Genomic DNA, 27121 nt, shown 5'->3' on the forward strand with positions numbered 1-27121 from the left:
ATGTACACTAGTACAAGTTGTGAATAATAGGGGAAACTGTGCGGAGGGAGTGGGAGGAGGAGGGTGTAGTCGTTTTCTGTACTTTATGTTCAATTTTTTCTGTAAACCTTAAACAGTAAAGTGAGTGAAAATAAAAAATAAGACTCTAGGAAATGGGAAGAAACTAGTCATTCTGTTTTCTTTATGCTTTATCAAAACCACTGTTAAACAACACTGAGTGTCCTGTGCTCTTTCCCTCTACTAGTAGTCAGTCCTTTTTCCCCCCAAGATGATAAGAAGTCCAGCACCTCTCCCAAGACAAAGTGGATGAGATGACTTTGATCCCAAACCTAGCTATAACCAGCTGACTTATTTCAAGAAGGCAAGGGGTTCTGACCTTTTCATTGCATTCCCTGGGGCTTAAATAATGGAGCATGATGGCATTCAATTGCACTTTCTTTACATCGAGCCATGGAGAGTGTTAGGGGCTGAATTGTGTCTCCCCAAAACTTACATGTAGAAGTCCTAAGCCCCAGGACCTCAGAATGTGAGTGTATTTGGGGATGGGGCCTTTAAAGAGGTAATTAAGTTAAAATGAGGTAATTATTGTGGGCCCTATTCCAGTGCGCCTGATGTTCTTATAAGAAAAGGAAGTTTGGACACAGGTGCAGAAGGAAGGTGATATGAAGATACAGTGAGAAGACAGCCATCTGAAGTTAAAGAGAGCAGTCTCACAAGAACCCTGCCCTGCTGACATCTTGATCTCAGAATTCTGGCCTCCAGAACTGTGAGAAAATAAATTTCTGTTTAAGCCATCCAGTCTGTGGCGCTTTGTTATGGCAACCCTAGCAAATTGGGGCAAGTTTTTATTGCCTTTTTTTCTTCCTGTTTTCTAAAAGAAATAAAAGTTCAAGCAAGTATAATTTTTGGACACAGTAACATCACAAGAATATAAAAATCATGAAATGTTGTTTTCCATTGTTGCACTGTAGAATTAACCTTTTAGGAAGATGTTTATAGAGCTTTGTGAAAATTTATATTGAGAAAGGGATTGCAGATTTTAAACTATGTTTTTAAAATTATTTCTTGATCAGTTAAATTTCCTTGTCAAGTAGTTTTATTTTTTTTAAAGGTTCTTATAGACAGTACATTTCCTGAGTTCACACATGTTTGAATATATCTGTCTTTGTATTTTAGTGACATGGGTAGGTATAAAATTGTCACTTCATTAGTTTTAAAAATTTGGCTGAAATTAATTACTCCATTATATCCTAGCACTAAGTGTTACTAGGGAGAAATTTGACATTAGCTTGAAATATTCCCATCTTACTTTGTCCCCTCTATGCGATTAAAGAATTATTTCTCTATTCCTGAAATTCAATGGCAAACAAGATCTGTCTCAATAAAAACTGATATTCTGTGTAATTTTTTTACATAGACTATTTGATTCTTACTTCAGGGAAATTTTGTAGTAAGTTTTCTGCTTGATCTGCTGGGGTATCTGTTTAAGGAAATGACCTTTTGTTAGCTTTTCTTTTTGCTTTATATATTATATTTTCTTAACTGTTTTACCTTGCTTGTTCCTCTGTTCACTGTGATTAGCTCAAGCCTTTTTGTACTTTATTATTTCAGTTTTTAACTCTCTATTCTCTTTCTTGTTGTTTCTAATTCATTCCCTGATATTATTTTGGTTCTCAATTTTTTTCTTCAGTAGCACAGTTTTGTCTTTTTTATTCTGTTTTTAAAATTTTACTGACGAAAAATCATTTTCTGGAGTTCATGTCCTTATTAAGGTTCTTTTGTCACAAAAAGTTGTAGAGAGTTTCCTTATATTTCTTTGAGATTCTACTCTTTGTCTTATGCTATCTTCATATCTCCTTGTATTTACCTTTCAGTTGTATGCTTGTATAATTTAAATTTAAACAATCCTTTAAAAATATTTATTATAAAAAATTTAAAGCCACAAAAATACAGGGAATGGTATAATTATGTCCTTTCTTTTCATCTTGCATATGCAGAACATAGGCTACTCTGCTTGACTTGCCCTTTGTTCTCTATAGTGTGGCCGAGTTTTCCCCAGTGTCCTTCATACTCAGAGTCCTGATTGTTTCCTTAGAACTGCAGCTTGGAAGATGAGCATTGCTCCTGTTGCCTTCTCTGTAGCCCGAGGATGCAGGGAAATGGCATAGGCCTGGCTCCAGCTATGTTTCCTTTGCTTAAGGATATGGATTCTGTTTTCTCCTCTGACCCAGTGCCCTATCTTAATATTCGCTTGGCCCAAAGTGCACCCAGTTATCATGTGGGTGATCCCTTGCTCTCAGACTGTTCTTCCAACCCACACAGGTCTTACAGCTCTTCTGCCCCTGCTCAGTGTCTTGCTGTAGATGCTTTTACTCCTGAAGATTTTGTTACTGAGCCCAACCAAGCTCATACTGCTCACCACATGACAGGCCAATAAACTGAGAGATGAGTTGTTGGGATAAGAAATAATGACTTTATTCAGAAGGCCAGCAGACTGAGAAGATGGTGGGCTAGTGTCCAAAAGACCCATCTTGCCCAGGTTTGGGTGCTAGTTTCTTTTATGGAACAGAGAGGCGGGAGGTGAGGAAGTAAAATTTAAAAAGATGATAAGTTGTTGGAAATATTTCCTGGTTCCCTCCAGACTCCAAGGGGGTGTGTCAATTTCTTCTTTCCTGCAGCCATTCACAGGTGGGCCTGGTCAGGTTGCTTCCTGTGAGCTGAAAAAAGGGATTTTAGCTTCATGTTCAGGCATAAGAGGTGGGGTTCCCAGAGATGGGCTGTTATGTATAACAAAGGTTGAAGTAAAAGAAATACGTCCAATATGGAGTCAGATTTTTTCTTCCCTATTACAATTTCTTTTTGAATTTTACCTGAGCTTCCTGTTCAACCCTCCGACTACTTTTCTCCAAAGTAAGAAATATTTGTGGAAATTCTCAATATTTCATTCCCTCTATTTCTGGAGCTTAGGGTTAAGGCTAGGAAGCTATGCCAAGCCATGCCAGAATATTTTTTTTTCTTTTTTCATTACTTACTGAAGTTTATGGCATGAAGTTGTATGCTCTTCCTCGTTTGGTTCTTGCTCTTGAAATATTCACTGTGCTAATAATTATTGTTAGTTACGTTAGATGTTGGAGGAGATGAATTCTGAGCTCCTGCTTTACTTCACAATCATTCCTATTTTAATAAGAAGATTGGAGATTAAAATATCAGGCCCTGCTATCTTGTGATTTTTTTTAACCCAGAAGCTCTCTTTAACTGGAAATACAGAGATCGCTACACTATTACAAGAGGCTATTTGATATGCCTGTTTTTATCTTTTATTCACTTTCCTAGCACTGCTCTTAGCACCCACCCTCTACTAATTGATGCACTAGGGATCATTTAACCCTTTAGAAAATAACCGTTCTAGCCTATGATATTACACCAATTAACATGGGATAATACTAGGAATAACAGTGAGAAAAGAAAACAGTAGTAAAAATCGCCAAGCCAGAAGGATTGTTAAAGGACAAAGAGTTCAATTGCCCATTTTTACAGATAGAAATAGAAGGAAGTGTGGAGGATTACAAATGCAGAGTCCTGGCCTTTGAGCCAAGCTTCCTAACTCCCGGGAAAGAATTATTTTTGCATTTTATCTCTTTCTCTACTACCCCAGAGTGAATCCTCAGATTGTTACTTTCTAGCTGTTTTAAGAAATGAGAAATTTAATACTTAGCCCTCAGGTTAGTTCAACCCAACCTAAGGATTAAGTACTAAGGAAGGACATAATTTATTCACTGCACAAGAGGACCATCTATCTACCCACAACATCCAGCTCCCTCCGTTATAGCTGGTGTTGACTCAGTGGATTATAATATCTCCTCCATTTGTATTATTCATAATGCATACCACCTAAGACTGGCAGTGCTATTAAGAGGTCGGTCAAAGGGGTTGAATATACCAGATGAAGAAAGATTATTGGTTTGGTCAAGCATGTATAAGAACTTGAGCTTCCAGCCATGATGGAGAAACTGGAAAAAGACATGTCCTCTCAATGTTTAAAAAAAATGAGGAAACTGGACAAAATATATGAAATAACCGCTTTTGAACACTGAGTCTTAAAATCACTCCAGCCTTCTGCCTGAAGGCCACTGTCTAAAGCAAAGCTGCAGGGTTGAGGGGAGGATCCCTTGCAGTGGTCTTGAGTTCAGGAGATAATTATTAGGGATCAAGAAGTCTGAGATGTTGGAATTTCTGGGACAGACTAGCATAGAGGAGGGAGTTAGATGGAGAAAGAGCTGTAGAAATCTTCAGGGTTCTCTGTGAGTCTGTTGATAAAAACTGAGCTATGCTAGCATAAGGTAAAACTCCACCAGGCTGGGCTAACAATGACCAGGTGCTCTCAGATGAATCATTCCTAGAGAACGCAAGATCTAGGAAACATGCAAGTTCTGACCAGCCAAATGGGGAATCTTTGTCAACTATATGGAACATTTAGTAGAAACCTCAGGAGGGTGATACCTTAGTAATAGGACTAAATTAGCCATAGAGTAAACACAGAGAGGAAGGGAGAGAAGGAAGAAGCAATCGAGGCCAAACAGGAGTTGACAGTGTTCCTGTCAACAATAACAGGGAGCTAACAATGAGTTACTTTAAAACAATTATTAAAAATATGGTCAAGGGACTTCCCTGGTGGCGCAGTGGTTAAGAATTCCACCTGCCGGTGCAGGGGACTCGGGTTCAATCCCTGGTCCGGGAAGATCCCACATGCCACGAGCAACTAAGCCAGTGTGCCACAACTACTGAGCCTCTGCTCTGGAGCCCGCGAGTCACAACTACTGAGCCCTCGTGCCACAACTACTGAAGCCCGCGAGCCGCGACTACTGAGCCCACGTGCTGCAACTACTGAAACCCATGCACCTAGAGCCTATGCTCTGCAACAAGAGAAGCCACCGCAGTGAGAAGGCAGCACACCGCAATGAAGAGTAGCCCTCACTCGCTGCAACTAGAGAAAGCCCGCACACAGCAACAAAGGCACAACGCAGCAAAAATATATATATATATATGGTCAAGGATTCAAAGAAAAACATCATGAAAAGATCAATGGAAAGTATTATAACAAGAACCAAACAGAACTTTAGAGCTGAAAAATACAGTATCTTAAATAATAAATTTACAGTATAAGGATAGCATCCAATGAAAACTTAAGAATATCAGTAAATGTGAACACATAGCAACAGAAACTACCATAGTAGAAAAACATAAAGAAAAAAAATTGAAAACCAAATTTTAGTGACCTGTGGGCAGTAAATTTTAACAACTGGCTCCATGGGGGAAAAAAGACTTGATTTATAGCATAGGCCAATTTTTATGATGTAAATACTCACACTATTGCTGACTTCAGGGTACCAATGTGACATCACTGAACACAATATTTTCCAAATTTGATTAATTATAAACTAACACACACATCCAATAAACTAAACAAAAACAAACAAAAAACCAAGCTGAAGAAACAGAAAAACACAGCAAAGTATATCATTATCATAATCAAATTTTTGAAAATCGTGATTAAAAAGATCTTAAAAGTAGCCAAAGGAAGCAATACACATATATACACAGAAACAAAGACCAAGAGCAAGCATTTCATCTAAAACTGATCACATCTTTAAACTACTGGTGCTGGTTGGGGGAGTGAACCTAGAATTCTAAACTCATTGGAAATGTTCTTCAGAACTGAAGGATTAAGATTTCTACCTTACAAAGCTAGAAAATGAGAGAATATGAACCCCAAAGTACAAGGAAGAAAAAGTGAAGATGAGTTGAAATAAACCAAGGGTCAGCAAACCACAGTTCACAGGCAAAATCTGGCTCACCACTTGGTTTTGTAAATAAAGTTTTATTTGAACATAGTTCCACTTATTCATTTACTTGTTGTCTAGTGCTGCGTTAGAGATCATATGGCCTGAAAACCTAAAATATTTATTATTTGGCCATGAACAGAAAACATTTACCACCTTTTTAAGTAGACAATAGAGATAAATCAATGAAACCAAAGGATTCTTTGGAAAATCAATAAAATTGGTAAATCTATACCTAAGCTGATAAAAAAAAGAAAGAAATACAAGTTTCCAATACCAAGAATGAAAGAGAAGACGTCACTATCAATCCTACAGACATTAAAAGGATAAAAAGAGAATAGTACAAATAAATTTATGCTGTTAAACTTGATAACTTAAAAACAGTGGACAAATTCTTTGTAATATAAAAATTGATAGAAAATCTGAATAGCCATGTATATAGTAAACTGAATTCATAATTAAAAATCTTTCTACAGGGCTTCCCTGGTGGCGCAGTGGTTGAGAATCTGCCTGCCAATGCAGGGGACACGGGTTCGAGCCCTGGTCTGGGAAGATCCCACATGCCGCGGAGCAGCTAGGCCCGTGAGCCACAGTTACTGAGCCTGCGTGTCTGGAGCCTGTGCTCCTCAACAAGAGAGGCCGCGATAGTGAGAGGCCCGCGCACCGCGATGAAGAGTGGCCTCCACTTGCCGCAACTAGAGAAAGCCCTCGCACAGAAATGAAGACCCAACACAGCCATAAATAAATAAATGAATAAAAATTAAAAAAAAAAAACTTTCTACAAGGAAAACTCCCAGCCCAAATGTCTTCACTGGTGGATTTTACCAAACATTTTTTAAAACTTTTTTTAAAAATTTATTTATTTTATTCATTTATTTTTGGCTGCATTGGGTCTTCGTTGCTGCGCGCGGGCTTTCTCTAGTTGCGGTGAGCGGGGGCTACTCTTCGTTGCAGTGTGCAGGCTTCTCATTGCGGTGGCTTCTCTTGTTGCTGAGCACGGTCTCTAGGCGCACGGGCTTCAGTAGTTGTGGCTTATGGGCTCTAGAGCGCAGGCTCAGTAGTTGTGGCGCACAGTCTTAGTTGCTCCATGGCATGTGGGATCTCCCCAAACCCCCCTGCATCAGCAGGCAGATTCGTAACCACTGCGCCACCAGGGAAGCCCTACCAAACATTTTAAGAAGAAAAAAATAATAATATTCACAAACTCTTTCAGAAAATAAAGAAGGAACCCTTTCCAACTCAATTTTTGAAACTAACATCACTCTGATACCAAAACCAGACAAATACATCAAAGAAAAGAACCTGCACACCAATATCTCTCAGGAACCTGGATGCAAAAATCATTAATAAACTATTAACAAACTGAATCTAACTATGTATAATAAGCATAATATATTATGACCAAGTGGAATTTTTCTTGGGAGTGCCAGGTTGACTTAACATATGAAAAATTAATGTAACTCAACCTTAACAGAATAAAGGAGGGGAAAATAAATTTTCCTGCTTCAGGAGAAGAAAAGGTGCATTTGACAAAATTTAGTCTGCAATTATTACAAAAACTTGCACCAAAATAGGAATAAAAGGCAACTGATAAAAGACATTTTTCTACAAAATACGTACAGCTAACATCACAGTCAACGGAAAAGATTGAATCCATATTCCCTAAGACCAGGCTCCATCCCCATCACTTTCATTTGGCCTTGCACAAGAAGTCCTTGCCAGGCTAGCCAGTACAAAAAAAGCAAGACAGCAATAAAAGGCATTTTTTGTCTTGGAAAGAAAAATGTTCATTTGTTTTATTTGCAGATGACATGATTGTGTGTAGAAATTCCTAAGGAATCTCCAGAATTTACGTTAGAGCTAATGAGTGAATTAAGAAGGGCACAGGATGCAAGGTCAGTATACAACACCACTTGTATTCCTACATACTGAAAAATTAGAAAATGAAAATTTTAAAATACCATTATATTTATGTACTGACATCGAAATCATGAAATATTTAAGGATAAATTTAACAAAATATTTGCAAAACCTATTCACTGAAAACTATAAAAAATTGGTGAGAGAAATTTAAAATGTAAAGAAAAATATGGTGTTCATGGATTGAAAGACTCAATATTGTTAAGATGTTAGTTCTCCCCAAATTAATAGATGCAATGCCAATCCCAATCAAAATCCCAGCTAGCTATTTCGTAGAACTTGACACGCAGATCCTAAAATGTATTGGGCTAGCCAAAAAGTTCCTTCGGTTTTTAAGTAAAAATAAAAGACACATTTTTCATTTTCACCAAGAACTTTATTGAACCACGTAGTCACCATTTTGTTCCACTACCTTCTGCCATTTTTCAGGCAACTTCATAATTCCATCTTTCCAAAACTTTTTATCTTTTTGAGCAAAGAACTGTTCCAGGTGCCTTTTACAGTCTTCCAGGGAATGGAAAGTTTTTCCATTAAGAGAATTTTGTAAAGACCGAAATAAATGGAAATCTGAAGATGCAATGTCTGATGAATACTACGGATGAATCAGAACTTCCCAGCCAAGTTGGAACAGTTTTTGCCTGGTCATCAAAGAAACATGCGGTCTTGTGTTATCCTGATGGACGATTATGCATTTTCTGTTGACTAATTCTGGACGCTTTTCATCGAGTGCTGCTTTCACTTGGTCTAATTGGGAGCAGTAGTTGTTGGAATTCATCGTTTGGTTTTCCGGAAGGAGCTCATAATAGAGGACTCCCTTCCAATGCCACCATATACACAACATCACCTTCTTTGGATGAAGACCGGCCTTTGGTGTGGTTGGTGGTGGTTCATTTCACTTGCCCCACAGTCTCTTCCGTTCCACGTTATTGCACAGTATCCACTTTTCATCGACCGTCACAATTTGTTTTAAAAATGGAACGTTTTCATTACGTTGAAGTAGAGAATAACATGAGGAAATACGGTCAAGAAGGTTTTTTTTCGCTTAACTTATGTGGAACCCAAACATCAAAGTGATGAACATGACCAAGCTGGTGCAAATGATTTTCAATGCTTGATTTGGATATTTTGAATATGTCAGCTATCTCCCATGTGGTATAACGTTGATTGTTCTCAATTAATGTCTCTATTTGATCGCTATCAACTTCAACAGGTCTACCCGACCGTGGAGCACTGTCCAGCGAGAAATCTCCAGCACAAAACTTCGCAAACCACTTTTGACACGTTCAGTCAGTCACAGCACATTCTCCATACACGGCACAAATCTTTTTTTTTTTTTTGCCTTTCAGTTGTGTTTTTAATCTTTCTTGAAATAAAAAAAGTATAATATGCCGAAAATGTTGCTTTTTTTCTTCCATATTCGATATTAAAATGGCTACACAAAAATTCACCAATTTTGATAAGTTTTTTATAAATGCACGCTTATATGACAGCTGTGACAATACAATCTAACAAAATTGTTTCAAATGAAGTTAAAGACAACTAAGGACAAAAAAACCAAACAAACATTTCAGCCAATCCAATATAAGGAAATGCAGAGGACATACTGTAGCCAACATAATTTTAAAACAAGGACACATTTGGAGGATCTGAAGACTTATAGAATGAGAGTAATCAGGACAAGTCTAAGTTTTGATAAAAAGATGAAAGGAATAAAATAAGGGGTCCAGAAATATGCCCACACAAATATGGTCAATTGATGTTCAAGAAAGGGGCCAAGGGGAACGGATGGTCTTTTTAAGAAATGGTGCTGGTGCATTTAGGTATCTATCTAGGAAAAAAGAAACCTCAGTACTTCCCTCTTATCATCTACAAAAATTAACATGAAAAGGATCATAGGCCAAAATATAAATATTAAAATTATAAGGTTTCTAGAAAAAAACATAGGGGAAAGTTTTTGTGATCTCACTGTAGGCAAAAATTTTAGATAGGTAACAAAAAGCTATACCTATAAAAAATTATTGATGATTAGACTTCATCAAAATTTTAAATGTTTGCTCTTCAAAGGACACTTAAGAATACAAAAAGGCAAGTCACAGACTCAGAAAATATACTAACAGTGCATGTATTTGGCAAAAGACATACAGAGCATATATAAAGAACTTTATAACTCAATAATTAGAAGACAACCCAACTTTATAAAAAGAGGGAAGCAAATTAATTAAACATTTAACAAAAGAATATATATGAATGACCAATAAGCATATGAAAAGATGCTTAACAGTATTAGTGAACAGGAAAATGCAAATTAAAATCATCATGAGCTACTACTATATATCCATCATAATGGATAACATGAATGACAACACCAAATATGAAAGATATGACTCAGCTGGAACTCTCATTGATTGCCCTGGGAAAATAAAATGGTAAGGCCATTCTAGAAATACTTTGTTTTATATAAAGTTAAACGTCTATTTACCCTGAAACCCAGCCATCTACTTCTAACTATTTACCAAGAGAAATGAGAACATTTGTACACACTTATTACACACATACTTTCGGAGCAGTCTTACTCAAAATAATTAAAAACTGGAAACAAGCTGTGTCCATCAACAGGAGAATGGTAAATAGAGGAGTAGCCACACAAAGGAATAGTACTCAGGAGCAAAAATGAATGAGCTACTGATAGATGCAAAAGCATGAACAGATTTTAACAATGTTATGATGAAGAAAAAAAGCACATACTTAAATACAGGCACAAAAGAGTACATACTGTATGATTTCGTTTATATGAAATTCTAAATGTCAAAACTGATCTCTAATGATAGAGAGCAGATCAGTGGTTGCCCGGGGCAACAGCTGGGCATGGGGTTATCTGTAAATAGGCACAAGGGTACCTCTGGGAGGTGATGGAAATGTTATGCAACTTGATTGTTCTGATGGCTGCCTGGGTGTTTACATTTTTGAAACTCATTGAAAACTGGTGCACTTTAAAGGGTGCATTTTATTGAGTGTAAATCATACCTCAATACAGTCTTTTAAAAAACTCTTCTTTAAATAAATAAATAAAACTTCTGTTTGAACCTTGAAACAAATGTTCAAATTTCTCTAATTAGAGAACATTTAGGAGTGCTAAAAGAAATAAGGGTTTGCTTATTTTTATCAGCAGTATCTAAGAAAGACGCAAGATGGCGATGTTACTCCAAGAAAGCATACACTCACCCGGCCTCCTCTCAAATCAGGTTCTAGGCCCAGCACTTTCTTCTCCAGGGGCTTTCAGGAGTCTTTTCCAATACACTTAATTATTGTCTACATTCCAACTATGCCAACAGATTCTTTAAACATCTCCAGAACTTTTAAAGTTCTTCTAAGCATTTAAAATTTTTCTATTGTTGTCAAAGTCAAAATTGAAATAGTTCACAATCAGTAAGATTGTTGTTAGGAAGACTTATGTCTACTACAAGTTGTTACTAACCAATTGAACTGTCTGAGATTTGTCTTACCTCTAGAAAAAGTGCCTGCATTTCGAAAATAATACAGTCATCCCTCGGTATCTGAGGGGATTGGGTCCAGGACCCCCGTGGATACCAAAATCCATAATCTATGGATGCTCAAGTCCCTTATATAAAATGGCAGAGTATTTGCATATAACCTACACACAAACTCCCCTATACTTTAAATCATCTCTGGATTACCTATAGTACCTAACACCATGTAAATGCTATCGTTATGTAGATAGTTGTTTATAAGTATAATATAAATGCTTTGTAAATAGTTACCAGCTTGCAGAAAACTCAAGTTTTGCTCTTTGGAACTTTCTGGAATTTGTTTTTTTGAACATGTTGGATCGTGGTTGGTCGAATCGCCGGACGCAGACCCCATGGATACAAAGGGCCTACTCTACTTTGATTTGTATTTCAGAGAATCAGCCACTAGAGGGCAGTACAGAAACATAAATAAGATAACAGAATGCGATGTGGAAAACGCCCGTGGAATTGTGTGGTTATTTAGTCTATGGGCACTGGGTTTAGTGTAGGAACCAACTAGATCTTCTACAAAAGGAGGCTAAAATGAGATGATGAGTGAGCACCAAAAAGCATTCATTCTATCAGAGTAAAGGGTGAAAAGAAAATGAATACATTTTTAGAAACCATTTATTTGATTCAGAATTTTTTTGTTGTTTAAAACATTATTTCTCAGTAATAGAGTATCGAGGAACTCTCCTGAAGATAACTATAATCTCGACATGATATATTTTAAACACTACATGAAGACGTAGGAGAGAGAGGAAAAGCAGGCAGATTCTGGAGGGGGGTGGGCAGTGGAAGGAGAGAAGTCACTTGGTAAATTTCCCATTTTTATGACTCTTCCCCTGAGGGCAGACCCCAGTCCCAGGGGTGAACCTCGTGATAGTGGCTGAAAGAAGCAGAGGCCAGAGTTCAGGGCAGGCACGGCGATGGTGTGAGGGGAGGTGCCGTCACCTGTAGCAGCCCCACACCTGGCCCAGGAGGCAGAGCCCGGGACTCATCCCTGCCACCGTCGGGGACACCTTGAGCTGTTCATAAACCTCTCTGAGCTTCAGTTTGTTCTTGCAGATCCTGAAGGAAAGCACGTCTTTCTCACGGGTTCTTTTGGAGGATTAACAGATAAGGTGTACGGGGCCTGGCACATCGCAGTTCGGTGAGTGCTGTCTGCTTCCCACTTCTCTTTTGTGGCTTACGTGGAATCTTGTGACTCATTCTCAATTTCTGAGGTAAAGTCTGGTGGCCAACCTCCCAGTCAGCTTGAGACTCTGGTCCTGAACTTTTTTTTATAGAGGGCCGTGAGAAAGGAAAAAAGCTTCTCACAAGCTTAGTCTATCTTCTCATCCCCCTTGTAAAATGCAGGTTTGAAGAATAATCTGCCACATTTTTGCAGTGAGTGCTAGCTTGCGGGAGCCCCTAAAAGAAGCCCTCAGATGACACCTGCCTGTAAGGAACTGCAGGAGTTAGCACTTCCCGAGAATATTTGAGAACCACTGCCTGTCTCCAACTTCCTGTCACCCTGCACCCTCCAGTCTTTGTTCATCTTTATTTCCCGTGGCCTCCTACTTTCTGCTCGGTGGTTAATTTTACAGAATTTTGAGTGATCGTGTGCACCAGTTTTTGAAAGGGCTACAGCCCCGCTGGAATCACCTGTGATTCTCCTTGTTCCCACCTCTCCCATCCCACCAACACTCGCTGCAGGTCCCGTAATTAGACGAAGCAGCCTTTGCCCCTCTGCCTTTCCCCGCTCCCCTGGACCTCGGCGGTAGCCCCCTAACTGGTTCCCTACTTCCCTCCATGCCACCTGCACGCCATTCTCCTCCAGACCCAAGAGTTAAACTATTACATATGCTTATCAATTTTTATTAATCCTTCACTTTAACTTCTCCCATGGCTTCTTTTTTTTTTTTTCTTTTTTCCCATAACTTCTTATTCCAGTTAGAACAAAACCTAATCTCCTTACCAGTCCCCTGATTACTTCTCTGAAGTCACCCCTAATACTCTTTCCCTCATTCACTGTGGTGCTCGATTTCTTTCTGTCCCACAGACATTTCAATCTCATCCTTTCACCCAAGCCACTGTTCTTGCTGTTCCCTGTGCTTGAATGTTCTTTCTCTGCTGGGCTGCCTGCCCTTTATCACTCCTGCTTTGATTCTGTTACCATCTCTTCCAAGAAGCCCTTCCTGACTGTCCTGCCTAGGTTGGTCCTGACCCAGCCTCAGTCCCTCTCGATCCAATTGCACTGTTCTGTTTCCTTCACAGCACTTATCGCGATCGGAAATTGTATCTCTATCTATCTATTTGTTGCAGCACCATCCAGTTCAGATATAGAGTTTATTGAGAAAAACCTTCAGAGAAGTCGTAGAAGCAGATAGAATCTCCTTGACTCTTGTTACTTGTCAGAGCTTAGGCCGGGTGTAGATATGACCCACGGCCAAGGTACCAAGGAAGAAGGACAGTCCCCCGCAATGTTCCACACATTTGCGGATGAGGGACAGGGTCAGAGAACATCCCTGAGATCACGTAAGTTCCCTGGCCGGGGAAGTGGCTTTGATGGAAAGGAGGATGCTCCAGGTCATGGAAACTAGTAATTAGCCCGTCCTTCTGTTAAGCTGGCTCAGGTCTCCTTCCCAAGCTCTCTGCTCAGCCACCAGAAGTGCGGAGGACCTGAGCAGCGGGGCCCGTCGGCTCTGCCTCCTCATAGAGCCAGGGATGCTGTCTGTCTTGTTTGCCACTAGAACAGTACATGGAGAGGCACACAGAAAGGTAAACCAAAAATTATTTGTTGAATGAATGAAAGAATAATAGCGTGAGTAATGATGAAGTAAATGACTGAAAAAGGAACTGGAAGTTAGAAGGAAAGGCCATCTTTACTTGAAGTTATGCCTCGGTAGTGACAGAGGCCTGCTGGGGAGATGTTGTCTGAATTTACGGCAGTGCTGTAACTGGGAGCAGAGGCCACAGGTGCAGGGCAATCACTGCTGTGACTCCAGCTATTGCTCTTAAACCCGCAGCCAAGCTCACGTCATGCCGTCCATGCCTCATGTATAGAATTCTAACCGTCAGCTTGACGTGCACTGTCTCTTAAATCAGCGGTGCGTTCATTGGTATTGGAACCAAAGTTTCATGATCCTTTTTGTAAGAGGAACAGATCGGGATTTGGGGGGAGACATCTTCCCAGTGTCTCTGTTTCATCCTAAGACTGTTTTCTTCATCTCAAACCAAGACCACATCTGCCCTGGACTGCTCTTGGCAACAAGAGTGGTAATGAGGTCATTTCCACTACGATAGGGTCATTGTTGGTAATGCTTATTGCGTCGTGATCAGTTTTTGGAATGCTTCTAACTTAGCAAAGTTAGAAAAAAATCATTAAATGAAGGAAGAGTATACGATGAGGTAAATCCTGAGGAGTATGACTAATAGCACAATGTAAAATCCTCATCAAGTTCTTGATTAAATTCAGGTCTTGAGGATTTCTCATTATAACAAAGCTCCCTGGGGTTTAAGTCAGCATTCTAGTTTTACTTCTTTCATAAATATCAATCCTTGGGATAGATATTACTGACTCATAAAATTAATAAGATTTACTTTCATAATGTTGATAAAAAACTATAAAGTAGGCAAAACAAATCTTTTGCAGGCTCTACCGTGACCCATTTCTGGGGTCATTTTCCTCTACCAGTGTAATATCTCTTTTCAGGGCTCTTAGGGACTAAAGAATGACACATAATGGAGAAATTACACAAGTTATTTTGCTGTGTATTTCTACAAGTCAAGTAATCTGCTGCAGTAATTTTAAAGCAATTTTCTTAAACTAACAATTAGCTTAATACAATCATAAACTCTGAAATTTTACACCCTTGGCTGCTTTAGTCATTAAAATTCTCTTCAACATCATCTTTCCCCGTTTCTATTCTACTCTCTTCCTGTTCCTTCTTGGACTATTTACTGATTGTTTTCTTGCTGTGATCACCTCCTAAACGTTAGTGAAACTCCACGTTCAACCCACTGGTCTTCTCACTGGCCTCCAAGTCCCTCTGTCCCCCACCAAACCCTTTGTAATTTCACTTCAATATTGCGATAAACATCATCTACTTTCCAACCTCTCTCACTTACCACCACTTTCCATACCCAGTCATCAAGCCTCATAGTATATATTTCCTTAGACTCTTTCCTATCTTCTCCTTCCTCTATATCTTCATTCTACCCAAAATCACTATAATCGCAGGCCTCTCTAAAGCTCAATAGTCACTCAAGGTTCACAGCCACTGGGAGGCAGCAGTACTGAATCGTTAGGTCTCTTGAGGATTTGCCTCAGGTCCACTCAAGCCCTCTTGTATGAAGCATGACCTCTTCACTATTAATAAGGCTCTAAGTTGATTATACTAAAATTATAGGGAATATATTGGGAAGAACTCAAATGATACTAGCAGATATTTCTTAATATAAAGAGTTTATAAGAATTTGGGAATAAAAACCATGGGAATGAAAACTGTGAGCCTGGCATCCAGAAGGAGGAGGGGATGAGTGGGAAACCACGGTTGGAGAGGCCTGGGTTCAGATTTCTGCCCCACCATCAGTTTGACACTGGGCAAGATACTTAATGCGATTTTAGCTTTTCCTGATCTGTTAACTGGAGATAGTAATATCTCCACTCAAAGGGGTATTTTGACAGTTAAATAATATTGTATATAAAGTTTCCATCCTGGAAACTTGCATGTGGTAGGTTCTCATCAAATCATAACTATTAATACTTCCAGGCACAGCACTCCTGCACTTGAAAAGTAAAATATCAATAATAGCTTTAAATAATGGCTTAAGGAAATAATAATCAAAATGCCATAAAGAAATGCACATTATCTGTCAAGGAATAGTGCTGATAGCCATTCTTAAAGGAGCCTGGAGTGTCTGTAATGGAGGGAAATTATAGGCAGGTCACCCTTACCTTAGACAGGGTAGGACCACGTACAAAATGTTGTTTGACACTTCTGCTTCTGAAAAAAAGATTTTGCCACACGTAGCAAGAAAAGTATAGAAGGTTTGCAGATTTTGATGGTCTTTAAATAAAATCAGTCTAAGGCTCAACCCCTCACCTCTGCCCAGTGACTAATAAGTTTGAAAGCATTTTCCAGCCACTATCAGTTATTTAAGAGAAGCACTGGGGGAAATATAGACAAATAAACCATCCTACGTTGCCACTTCCTGGACCACCAGGCTCACCTGGCTGTGAGCTGGATGGGGAGGGCAGCGATGATTAGAAATTGCCATTTATTTGTGTCTACTGCAGCCGACAATAAGAGAGATTTTCACTTGACTGGGGATTGTAGAGATCATTTAGTCCAGCATTTCATTTACTGAAGAGGAAACCCAAGCTCAGACCGGCTGAGCTGGGCACAGTCAGGCAGCTACTGAATGGCAGAGCCGGCCTGGAGCCCAGTTCTCTCAGCTCCTGGTCCAGAAGTTCCTTCTACTGCACCCCAGCTGCTGCTTTACAGCATTGAGGTTTTGGGATTTTACTCATTCAAATGCAAATGTTTTGTGTGCTTCTTTAACAGGACATTCTTTTGTCTTACTTTACTAAGTAGGGTTTGCTGTACTGAGTAAATGAGTATAGACGTGGAGGTGTTAAAATCATCAACCTCTTCTAAAGCATCATTCTTCTCCCTTTGTTTCTATTTGTAACGTGGAACACTTGCTTCTTTTTTTCCTTACAGCTTGAATCGAGACAGCCATACTTATAACTTGATTTACTTGTTCTAGTGGACGATACAAGTAGTGAGGATGAAATTAATGAAATCAGTGTAGCTCACAGGAAGCTCTTGCCCGTCCCCGCTCCCACCCCTCCTTTGGGAAATCATCCAGGGGATTCGTTGAGGGGATTCGTTGCTACAAAACAGTGCTGCAGCTGGGCTCAGTGAGGGGTCTGGGTGGTCTCACAAAAGCTAGCAACGTCTGCAGCTTTGAGAAGGTTGGAGATGTTAGGGGCCACCCAGTGTTACACCACTGGGAAAAGTTTCCCTGTCTGGAATGTCCCCACGGGCTCCATTCTGCCACCGCGGGCACTCTCTGCCTTCCTGCCCAAGACGGAAACCCTCCTCCGCTTCCATGACAATTGGGGTCATCACCCTGGCTGTCACACCACTACCCGCTTGCCCCCATTCACATCTGAGGAGTAAGTCTACCTGTAGGATCCTGGTCACCACCAGGCACATGAAGTAATTCATGATCAGAGAGAAAGGGAATCACACCCAGCGCTGGCGGGGGTCGGGCGGGGCAAAAATGAGGCTGCAGCTACCAAGGGGAAGAAGAGAAGAGGAAGAACCAAGGCTGATAATAAGTAAATGCCAACATGGCCATACTTTTGTTAAAATACTGCAGTATTTCCAGCTGGCTGGTAAATGGTCACTGCTCCAAGCCTTCACAATGCCCTGTCACTCCAGCCACTCAAGGCTAATGTCTGTTTCATTTTAATGATTGGTGCCTGTGTCCTAGGCAGTTGATAAATATTTTAAATAGTACCCCTTAAGAGAACTAATACTGAAAATGTGACAAAAGGACACACTTGTATCTACCTTTAATTATTTTACTCCAGAGAGGAATTTCCATGAGGTACAGTCTCTCATGGAAAATGGAAATATGTAGAAATACTGTTCTAGTTGGCATCTTTTATCATTTAACTCTGATGCTGAAGATTCTGCTTTCACTTTCCTTCCTTGGCAGAAACATCCAGCAGAGAGAACTTTCAGCTCCGGCTCCCCTGAGCCATTCGACAGGGCCGGCCTGCTCCTTAGGAAGGAGGAGAGGCACGAACCAGCCGGCCTCTTGTCTGGAGTAGCACCAGAATGTCCCAGGATGTATCCATAGGGAGGGGAGGGAGGCACTTATAAATTCTCAGGCCCAGTGTGGCTCCTTTCCTGAAATCAATGGCTCACGTATAAAAGTACGGTTGAGCCACACACTAATTAAAAAGGCATCGCTGGCATCTCGCAGGGACATCGAGAGAGACTTGGAACCCAGAGCAGCCCTTCTCCAAAGCCCCTTCCTTCACCCCCTTCCTTTGCACCCTGGATCTGCCCTCTGGTGGCAAACCCTCTCCTCTCACATCCCCTTGCCTTAGTTTGTAGACTGATAGCCTCTCCTAGCCCTCCTCTGTTCCTCCTTCCTCTCAGGTCTCGTTTCTCCTCTTTTCTCCATGTTTTGATGACCCATAATCCAAAAGATCCACAAATTATCTGGCAGAGGACGTAGAGTAAAATGAAGAAATCTTACTCTGTCTGGGCACAGAGAAAGTGACAGACCAATAGAATTGGTTCTAATGGGTCCATTTTGCTTTGAGAAGATTCAGGAAGTTTTGAAAAAGCCCAAACTTTGAAAAATGTCAGTTTTTATGCATTTCAGAAGCTTAGGGTTGACCGTCCTACATTTTTATTGCCTAGAAAATGATGGTGGCGCGTAGTTACCAGGAGGGGCAGTGCCTCAGGGCGGAGACTCATCTGAGGACATTAAGTCAGTCATCTAAGCAAACCACTTCCTGTGAGTAACACAGATTAATTCTAGTGTTGGCGAGGGAATCGGGGTGATAAGGAAACCCTCTGGGGGCTTCAGACACAACCCAGAACTCCTGTAGCCTGTGTCATTAGCCTGGGTGACTTACCTGTCTGGTTTCAGCAGCACCTGTAGTCCTTCCTACCTTGTGCGTGTCTTCTGTTTGAATTTTCCATATAATATTTTAAACTCTTAAATGAAACTTAAAAAATAAAATCACCCATAATGCTGACACACTAAAAGAATTGTGTTAACTTTCCAGTGTGCTATTTTAGTGTTTGTCCATAACCATATAAATGTTACCATACCCTTTAAATATTATCTCAAATATTTTTTGTGTTATTACGTTGTTTTCCAAATTACCATTTTAATAGCTAAATATGTCATTGAGCTACGATGTCCTAATTTCCTTAACCATTCCCTTATTGTTAGATATTTGGTTTGTTTTTATTATTTTACAGTTACAGATAATCCTGCAATTAATACTTTCATGGACCTAACTTTTTCTCCTTTTTACTATTTCCTTAGGATAAATTTTTAGAGGTTAGCGTACTGGTCCAAATTATATGAATATTTTCATAGCCAATTAACGTTCCGTTAGGGTTGTAGCAATTTATACCACTTGCTTTATTATATGTATGCATTCTATTTGTATGTGTTACCCAGTCTTCTGTTGCATTTTTATTTTAACCCTTCTTTGCTTACAAAAATTTTACATTCCTATGTAATAGAATCTGTTGTTTTTCTCTCATACATTTATATTGCTTCAATTCTTCAAATGATATCAACAGTTTAAAGTTATAACAAATTCTGCCTTTATGCAAGCTCGTCTGTGATTTCCCTAATATTTAGTTCTTTGATATATTCAGAGATTTTTGAATATGGTTATATATTTACTTTTTCCAAAATACTCTCTAATTTTAACCCAATATAATTTATTAAGTTTCTTCTGTCTCCCACTCATTGTCCAGCAATATTTCAATAATCCCACACTGATCTAGGTCAATTTCTGGGCTCTCTATACTTTACCACTCACATGTTTTTCTGTTTTTCTGCCATATTTCTTTGCTTTAAACATGATGTGTTATAGTATGTTTCTATATCTGGTAGAGACTCTTACCTCGTGTTATAATTTTTCTCAAAATATTCTTCTCCTGAACCCTGACAATCTTCACTTCTATTTCACTTAAGCAATTTCTTCTCTTGGTCACACTGTGATTATCCCACCTCTGAAATAATGAACTCAGATCTCACCGAGCCTGCCGTTCTTCCTCTTTGCCTTTTCTTTTATTCCGAGTGACGCTGCTCTTTGTATCGCTGGGATGTATACATCATCCTAGTTTCCCAGTTCACTCTATCAGCCAGGCTGAGTGGAATGATGGACCATTTTACAACAGTACATCAGTATTGCGCTTTTCTTGCTTTCTTATCTTTCCACCAAAGCTGTGTCGTCAAATCCCAACCCCAAAGGAACCCATCCGTCCACGTTCTCAGCTTCTCCTTCACTGCCTAGTGCAGCCGGATTGAAATCAAGTGATGGCGGATTGACGCTATGACAAATGCTGTTCGTGAGCATTTAGGATTTGTGCAAGGCTGGTAAGAGACGGGGGTCTCAGATGTAGGTAAAGCCTTGAAAAAGAAAATAAGATGCGTTCTTAAGTCCACAACTTTCTTACGGTCAATGTTAAAAAATCCTAGAGCAGATTATTAGAGGCATGTCAGTCACTGAGGAGGAGACTGTGTCGATACACTGGGGACAAGACATGTGAGAACAAAATTCCTTTTTTGAAAGTAAAATAGGAAACTCTAGAAGAAAAAATAGAGGAGGGGTGATAAAGAGAGGGACAGAGACGGGGGGACTTGAGGATTCTCATCTCAGAAAAGATCTGCTAGAGTTTTTTAATACGTTATCTTTTTCAAGCCTGACAAAAATCCTTCACTGAAGTGATGACCACAACTTGCAAAAGAGGGAGCTGAGACTCAGAGAAGCTCAGTAAACTCAAGGAAACTTCACTCACGTCCATGTGGCGTGAAACCCCGTTCTCATCTCCTCTAACATGCCTTTGTGACACCTCTGCAAGATGTAGAAACAGTGAGTATGATACTACCCTAGCTAGGGGAGGTTATATCTTGTTGAACAAACGCATGCGTCTGATCTCCAGGCCCGTAGACGCACCTGCCTGCCGCTTCTCCTGCCTGTGGACGTCACAGGCACCCCACACCCCATCAGGCTGCCGGGACTGCTCTTCCTGGTGCAGGACTTCCCGTCTCAGTGACCGCTGCCCCTTCCCGCCTGACTGTTCACGGCGGAGGCCGGGGAGTCAGCCCTTCCTCGCAGCGGCCCCCGCTTTCCCGTCTCCCCGCTGTCCTGCTCCAAGCCCCGCAGCCCCTCTGGACTGCTGGTGCTCGCCTCCCCGTGGCGCCTCTCACCTCCCTCCTGTCAGTTCTCTCTTCGAGAGGCTCGTTTCATCCCTGTTGTTGTTTAAAACCGTGGAATGGCTTTCTGTTGCGGGGGGAAGGAGGGCATAGAGTTCCAAGCCCTCCCCTCAGCCCACGCAGCCCAGCGAGCTCTGGCCTCACAGCGCCCTGTGGCCTCATCTGGACCACTGTCTCCTGCTCTCCGCGTGGCCATCACAGACTGGCCTTTCTACACTGCCTCAAACCCGCCGTGTTCCTTCCTCGCTCAGATCCAGGGCATTTGAATAATGAATGATCCCCTCCACCCCATTCTGTTTTTCCCATGATGCTTAGCTTTTTCTAACCTATTTGAGAACTCATTTGTGGTATTATTGGTTATCGTCTGTCTTCCTGCTCAAGAATATAACTTCCACCAGCACATATATGTTGTTCACTGATACCAGAGCAATGCCAGGTACACACCAGTTACTTAACAGATAGTTGTTGAAGAAATTGGTTCATTCGCTTTAATTTATGACATATACATGAACAAAGAACATACGCACCAAACTACTGGGTAGTATATGTACCTACCAGGGAATAGGGCACGTGCTGGGTGGTAGAGTCATGGTCCAACACTATCAGACTAATAAACGCACAGTGTAGTTTAATAGGGACTGAATAAAAAGCCTGCCTTTGGGTCCAGAAGGTAATAGAAAAATAGGATAATGGGGTGAAATGACATGGTAGAGGGATTATGAAAACTACTTTAGGTTTTATTTAAGAGTTGGGGTTTTTTTCTTTTTTCTTTTTTTCTATTAACATCTAGCATTGGTGTGGTACATTTGTTATAATCAATGAACCAATATTGATATATTATTATTAACTAACATCTATAGTTTACATTAGGGTTCCTCTTTGTGTTGTGTAGCTTTATAGTTTTTTTTTCAAATTTTTATTGGATTATAGTTGAGTATAATTGCAGTATAGTTGTTGTGTTAGTTTCTGCTGTACAACAAAGTGAATTAGTTATACATATACATATATCCACTCTTTTTTAGATTCTTTTCCCAAATAGGTCATTACAGAGTATTGAGAAGAGTTCCCTGTGCTATACAGTAGGTCCTTATTAGTTATCTACTTCTTATATAGTAGTGTGTATAGGTCAATCCCAATCTCCCGATTTATCCCTCTCCCTACCATTCCCCGCCCCCAGTAACCATAAGTTTGTTTCCATATCTGTAACTCTATTTCTGTTTTGTAAATAAGTTCATTTGTACCATTATTGTAGATTCCACATATAAGCGATATCATACGATATTTGTTTTTCTCTGTCTGACTCACTTCACTCAGTATGACAATCTCTAGGTCCATCCGTGTTGCTACAAATGACATTATTTCATTCTTTATTATGGCTGAGTAATATTCCATTGTATATATGTACCACATCTTCTTTATCCATTCCTCTGTTGATGGACATTTAGGTTGCTTCCATGACCTGGCTTTGTAAATTGTGCTGCAATGAACATTGGGGTGCATGTGTCTTTTTGAATTATGGTTTTCTCAGGGTATATGCTCAGTAGTGGGATTGCTGGGTCATATGGTAGTTCTATTTTTAGTTCTTTAAGGACCCTCCATACTGTTCTCCATAGTGCCTATACCAATTTACATTCCTGCCAAAGGTGTAGGAGGGTTCCCTTTTCTCTACATCCTCTCAAGCATTTATTGTTTGTAGATTTTTTGATGATAGCCATTCTGACTGGTGTGAGGTGATATCTCATTGTAGCTTTGATTTGCATTTCTCTAATAATTAGCAATATTGAGCATCTTTTCATATGTTTTTTTGGCCATCTGTATGTCTTCTTTGGAGAAAAGTCTATTTAAATCTTCTGCCCATTTTTTGATTGGGTTTTTTGTTTTTTTGATATTGAGCTGCAAGAGCTGTTTGTGTATTTTGGAGGCTAATCCCTCATCAGTCACTTCATTTGCAAATACTTTCTCCCATTCTGTGGGTTGTCTTTTCATTTCGTTTATGGTGTCCTTTGCCATGCAAAAGCTTTTAAGTTTAATTAGGCCCCATTTGTTTATTTTTGTTTTTATCTTCATTATTCTGGGAGGTGGATCAAAATAGATCTTGCTGCGATTTATGTCAGAGAGTATTCTGCCTATGTTTTCCTCTAAGAGTTTTATAGTATCCAGCCTTACATTTCAGTCTTTAATCCATTTTGAGTTTATTTTTCTGTAGGCTGTTAGGGAGTGTTCTAATTTCATTCTTTTACATGTAGCTATCCAGTTTTCTCAGCACCCCTTATTGAAGAGACTGTCTTTTCTCCATTGTATATTCTTGCCCCCTTTGTCATAGATTACTTGACCGTAGGTGCTTGGATTTATCTCTAGACTTTCTATCCTGTTCCATTGATCTATATTTCTGTTTTTGTGCCAGTACCATACTGTCTTGATTACTGTAGCTCTGTAGTATAGTCTGAAGTCAGGGACTCTGATTCCTCCAGCTCCGTTTTTTTCCCTCAAGACTGCTTTGGCTATTCGGGGTCTTTTGTGTCTCCATACAAATTTTAAGATTTTTTTGTTCTAGTTCTGTAAAAAAAAAAATGCCATTGGTAATTTGATAGAGATTGCATTGAATCTGTAGATTGCTTTGGGTAGTATAGTCATTTTCACAATATTGAGTCTTTCAATCCAAGAACATGGTATATCTCTCCATCTGTGTCATCTGTGATTTCTTTCATCAGTATCTTATAGTTTTATGAGTACAGGTCTTTTGCCTCCTTGGGTAGGTTTATTCCTAGGGATTTTATTCTTTTTGATGTGATGGTAAATGGGATTGTTCCCTTAATTTCTGTTTCTGATCTTTCATCTTTAGTGTATAGGAATGCAAGGATTTCTGTGTATTAGTTTGATGTCCTGCAACTTTACCAAATTCATTGTTGAGCTCTTGTAGTTTTCTGGTAGCATCTTTAGGATTTTCTATGTATAGTATCATGTCATCTGCAAACAGTGACAATTTTACTTCTTTTCCAATTTGGATTTCTTTTATTTCTTTTTCTTCTCTGATTGCCATGGCTAGGACTTCCAAAACTATGTTGAATAAAAGTGGCAAGAATGGACGTCCTTGTCTTGTTTCTAATCTTAGAGGAAATGCTTTCAGTTTTTCACCATTCAGAATGATGTTTGCTGTGGGTTTGTCGTATATGGCCTTTATTATGTTGAGGTAGGTTCCCTCTTTGCTCACCTTCTGGAGAGTTTTTATCATAAATGGGTGTTGAATTTTGTCAAAAGATTTTTCTGCATCTCTTGAGATGATCATGTGGTTTTTACTCTTCAGTTTGTTAATGTGGTGTATATTGATTTGTGTATATTGAAGAAACCTTACATCCCTGAGATAAATCCCACTTGATCATGGTGTACAATCCTTTTAATGTACCGTTGGATTTGGGTTACTAGTTTTTTGTTAAGGATTTTTCATCTATGTTCGTCAGTGATATTGACCTGTAACTTTCTTTTTTTGTGATAACTTTGTCTGGTTTTCGGTATCAGGGTGATGGTGGCCTCTTAGAATGAACTTGGGAGTGTGCCTTCCTCTGCATTTGTTTGTAAGAGTTTCAAAAGGATAGGTGTTAACTCGTCTCTAAATGTTTGATAGAATTCACCTTGAAGCCATCTGGTCCTGGACTTTTGTTTGTTGGAAGTTTCTTGATCACAGTTTCAATTTCAGTACTTGTGACTGGTCTGTTCATATTTTCTATTTCTTCCTGGTTCAGTCTTGGAAGGTTGTACCTTTCTAAGAATTTATGCAATTCTTCTAGGTTTTCCCTTTTATTGGTGTATAGTTGCTTGTAGTAGTCTTTTATGATCCTTTGTATTTCTGTGATGTCAGTTGTAACTTCTCCTTTTTCATTTTTAATCTTATTGATTTGAGTCCTCTCCCTTTTTTTCTTGATGAGTCTGGCTAAGGATTTATCAATTTTGTTTATCTTCTAAAAGAACCAGCTCGTAGTTTCATTGATCTTTGCTATTGTTTTCTTCATTTCTATTTCATTTATTTCTGCTCTGATCTTCATGATTTCTTTCCTTCTACTAACTTTGGGTTTTGTTTGTTCCTCTTTCTATAGTTGCTTTAGGTGTAAGGTTGGCTTGTTCATTTGAGTTGTTTCTTGTTTCCTGAGGTAAGATTGTATTGCTATAACCGTCTCCTCTTAGAAGTGCTTTTGCTGCATCCCATAGGTTTTGGATCACTGTGTTTTTGTTGTCATTTGTCTCTAGGTATTTTTTGATCTCCTCTTTGATTTCTTCAGTGATCCATTGCCTGTTTAGGAACATATTGTTTAACCTCCATGTGTTTGTGTTTTTTACAATTTTTTTCCTGTAATTGATTTCTAATCTCATAGCATTGTGGTCGGAAAAGATGCTTGATATGATTTCAGTTTTCTTAAATTTACCGAGGCTTGATTTGTGGCCCAAGATGTGATCTACCCTGGAAAACGTTCCTTGTGCACTCGAGAATAAAGTGTATTGTGCTGCTTTCTGATGGAATGTCCTATAAATATCAATTAAGTCTATCTGTTCTAACGTGTCATTTAAGCCTTGTGTTTCCTTATTAATTTTCTGTCTGGATGATCTATCCATTGGTGTAAGTGGGGTGTTGAAGTCCCCCACTATTATTGTGTTACTGTTGATTTCCTCTTTTATGGCTGTTAGTGTTTGCCTTTTATATTGAGGTGCTCCTATAGTGGGTGCATATATATTTGCAATTGTTATATCTTCTTCTTGGACTGATCCCTTGATCATTATGTAGTGTCCTTCCTTGTCTCTTGTAACAGTCTTTATTTTAAAGTCTATTTTTTCTGATATGTATTGCTACTCCAGCTTTCTTTTGATTTCCGTTTGCATGGAATATCTTTTTCCATCCCCTCACTTTCAGTCTGTATGTGTCCCTAGGTCTGAAGTGGTTCTCTTGTACACAGCATATACACAGGTCTGGTTTTTGTATCCATTCAGCCAGTCTATGTCTTTTGGCTAGAGCATTTAATCCATTTACATTTAAGGTAATTATTGATATGTATGTTCCTATTGCCATTTTCTTAAATGTTTTGGATTTGTTTTTGTAGGTCTTTTTTCTTCCCTTCCTCTTTTGCTGTCTTCTCTGATGGTTTGATGACCATCTTTAGTGTTGTGTTTGGGTTGCTTTTCCTTTTTCGTGTGTGTATCTACTGTAGTTTTTTGGTTTGCATTTCCCATGAGGTTTTGATATAACAGTCTATATATATATCAAGGTTGTTTTAAGTTGCTGGTCTCAATTTCAAATGCAGTTCCCATATCCTGAATTTGTATTCCCCTCTTCTCATGGTAGCTGGTTTGATATCATATTTGTGTGTGGATAAATTCCTCCTTTTACTGTATATTTGCCTTTACCGTTGAGCTTTCCCATTTGTGATTTTCTTGTTTCTAGTTTTGGCATCTTTTTTTTTCCCTGCCTAGGGAAGATCCTTTAGCATTTGTTGTAAAGCTGTTTTGGTGATTCTGCATTCGCTTAGCTTTTACTTGTCTGTAAAGCTTTTGATTTCTTCCTCGAATCTGAATGAGAGCCTTGCTGGGTAGAGTATTCTTTGTTGCAGGTTTTTCCCTTTCATCACTTTAAATATATCATGCCATTCCCTTCTGTCCTGCAGAGTTTCTGCTGAAAAATCAGCTGATAACCTTTGAGGATTCCCTTGTATGTTATTTGTTGTTTTTCCCTTGTTGCTTTTAATATGTTTTCTTTGTCTTTAATTTTTGTCAGTTTGATTAATATGTGTCTTGGCATGTTCCTCCTTGAATTTACCCTGTATGTGACTCTCTGAGCTTCCTCGACTTGGGTGACAATTTCTTTCCCATGTT

At 39.4% G+C, this 27121-nt stretch overlaps 2 long non-coding RNA genes across 9 annotated transcripts in view; one reads left to right on the forward strand and one right to left on the reverse strand.

The window, feature by feature from the left end:
* LOC309632312 overlaps positions 1–27121 on the reverse strand; it is a 1044736-nt gene that overhangs the window by 708756 nt on the left and 308859 nt on the right. The window lies entirely within an intron of this gene.
* LOC309632306 overlaps positions 1–27121 on the forward strand; it is a 75422-nt gene that overhangs the window by 8555 nt on the left and 39746 nt on the right. The window contains exons 3-4 of one of the 8 annotated variants that reach the window (XR_014246842.1): positions 604–18817; positions 20273–21138. This is a non-coding gene — a long non-coding RNA (uncharacterized lncRNA). Of the gene's footprint in view, positions 1–603; positions 21139–27121 lie in introns of those variants that run through there. The other 7 variants (XR_014246843.1, XR_014246844.1, XR_014246846.1 and 4 more) reach the window with 7 other exon arrangements.

This window comes from Balaenoptera borealis, assembly GCF_965194805.1.
Source record: "Balaenoptera borealis genome assembly, chromosome: 7".
NCBI lineage: Eukaryota > Metazoa > Chordata > Mammalia > Artiodactyla > Balaenopteridae > Balaenoptera > Balaenoptera borealis.